The sequence below is a fragment of the Drosophila miranda genome, chromosome XL (genome assembly GCF_003369915.1).
Source record: "Drosophila miranda strain MSH22 chromosome XL, D.miranda_PacBio2.1, whole genome shotgun sequence".
Lineage (NCBI taxonomy): Eukaryota > Metazoa > Arthropoda > Insecta > Diptera > Drosophilidae > Drosophila > Drosophila miranda.
The window spans coordinates 5884314-5887260 of NC_046673.1; positions in this window are offsets into that span (position 1 = coordinate 5884314).

A 2947-nucleotide genomic window follows, 5' to 3' on the forward strand; every position below is an offset into this window, starting at 1 on the left:
CAATACAAAAAATAATAAAAAAATAAAAAATGCAACAAACGAAACAAAACAGAAATAAACGCAAAAAAAAACTAAAAAGAAACCAAAATTATATTTGTATTTATGCATACATACATAAAATAAAACATTTTATATGCGATAAACGAACATTATTTATGTATCTATCATTTCTGAACTTTTACTTTTCAGTTCTTGATGCGCATGGTTCATTTTGCTTAATGTTTTCTATATAAGGAATGCCTATACCTCCACTTCACCCAATTTTTTGTTTGCCCCCCTGTACCCTGGCCTGTGGCCGCAGTTCATGAAACTTTAGCAGTTCTGGACTCTAAGTACACACCACGGAAGCCTTAAAATGAACATAACACCAATAAAACTCGTCAAAGTATCAAATCGAAACGAAACGTACCGAAGCAATAGACCAGCACTGTACATACGTACGATTATGTATGCACATTGGATCTCCTAAGCTTACCTCACGCACATGTCTAGACTAAGCCGATAACGAGGAGCCAAAGCAATATTACAGGAGGAATCAGCCAGCACAAAAAGATCAAATACGATCTAACAATAAGCATTAACGTGTTCAGCCACCCAATGTTAACCTTATAATCTTAACTTTTCTAACCCCGGAACTGCCCCAGACCCTCACATCAGCCTAGGCCTACCTCCATCACCCACTCACCGTCTTTTCTAGAGTACTAGAGTATAGTCTGGGAACACGCCCAGGTCCAGCGGGTGCATGCGTACACTTGGGTGTGTGAGTGTGATCATTACATTGTATGTAGATACATATACTTAGTTAGCCTATACTACGATTATTCGAATTGAAGGAGTCGAAGCTTGGCTTCGGCTCTCGCGGCGACTTAGTGGCCCGTAAGAAGTTGGATCTGAATGCGAGTCATGGTTCAGGTATGATTTGATTCGACCCTGAGTTACCCAATTACCAAAACCCTACAGAAGCAACGCTTCAACCTCTGCCCAGCGAAACTTTTTCCGTTAAATTTGTACGCCGTAGTTATAGACAAGAATATGGAAATGGAAATGGAGCCGGATCCAGTTCCGGCTGGTTGGACGGGAAGGGAAATGCCAAAGCACAAACAGAAGCACAAAAAGCCAATCAACATAAGCAACACCAAGATGCAACAAGAAGAACAACGATATTTTACGATCGATAAGAGAAAACCAAAATCAAAATCAACAACAAGGAAATAGCGGAGGAGCAATAAAACCAAGAGTTAAGGAACGCTTTAAAGTTAATCTACATTTAAATATATGTAGTTATGTATTTATAATATGTATGTATACAGTTATAATGTTTTGCCCAAGAGCCGATGTTGAATATCAATAATCAACATCGAAGCAAAACAAGACATCAAACTTTACTACCAATAGCAATCCAAGACACCAAAAATTGTAGTCGGTGACGAAGACGAATCGCTGTAGTGACTTATTAACTATACATACTTAAATATTAATTGTAACCAATATGGTGGGGTTGGACCCCAGCATCGACTCCCACAGCCACAGCCCCCTCCCCTCTTCTTACGAAACAATGCATGCAAGAGGAGCCCCACCCCGCGCCCAAGCAGCGCCCCAAGCTTCGAGGCCTCAGAGGGCAGGGGAGCCCCATATACGGGGAAAACGAAATCACAAATCACTGCACAAAGAAAAAGTTGAGGTTACGTTTTTGTTACAAATTTGCATAATACAAATGTTATAGGCTACCATATAATATAAATATATATACACATATAGTTTATATGCCTATACCTATGTATGTATGTACATATGTATGTAGTATATGGCGGAATACTGCACAATTCCCTGTGAAACTCCATTGGATTGGAGGAACGAATAACCAAAAAAAAATATATATGTATATGTAGCATGCATATATAGAAATTACTTTTCATAGCTCCATTGCATGCGAATATTAACCTATAAATACATATATACATACATATATATGTACATATGTATATATTTTTGATGGTTGGACGAGGAAGAAAGCCCCGAATGAGAGGTAAGCAAGCCCACAAAAAACGTGAAGAAACCACAAGTTTATGTAGCTTTAAATCGTAAGAAGACAAAAGTTAAAACATCAAATAGAAACAGTAAAGGAAACCAAAATAAGAAAAAGAAGCAAAGTTCAAAAAAATGAATTAAATATATGTAATTATGATCACAAATTCGTTGTAAACGTTGACGCAAAATATATAGTACATGCATTATAAAAAATATGCTTTAAAACGAAATCAAACACCAGACACCAAAGTAGCCCAGGAAACAATGTTGGACAATTTTAACTCATAAGAAGATCAAAGTAAAACATCAAAATATTAACACAAGGAAAAAGAAAAACTAAAAATAGGTCAAATTAACATATTGGAAAGTAAAGAGACAGAAATCAACACCAAACTACGAGTATGTAAGTATAAAATATATGAATAAAAATTCGTTGTAAACGTTGAAGCAAACACATATACAGCATATACTATATACATATGGGAATATTTAACCGAAACCCAAGCACAAAAATCTCTCAAGGAAGTCCTCACCAAGGAATCCTTGCCATGCTTTGCTCTTCAAAGCAAAATACCGATAATAATCAGATTGGGATATATTCAACATTTTAATGTGTCTGCATATTTAAAAATAAATAAATATTACTAAATAAACCATATTTAAAATAATCTTTAATGAAATACGCGTTTTATTTATTAGTCCCACAGTTATATTCCTGCCATTCATATAGCTATTCCATTACCTGCCCCGACTGGATGCTCTGGGATCTTTCCGACATATAAAGATATATTAATTAAATAAATATTATTGGAAGGAAACAACTTCAAAGTTGTAGTAGTGCTTCGGTTTTTCGTTCGATAAGGAAGTTTTAATGGTAAATTTAATTATATAGAGGTTAGGTTGGGCCTTTTATAATATA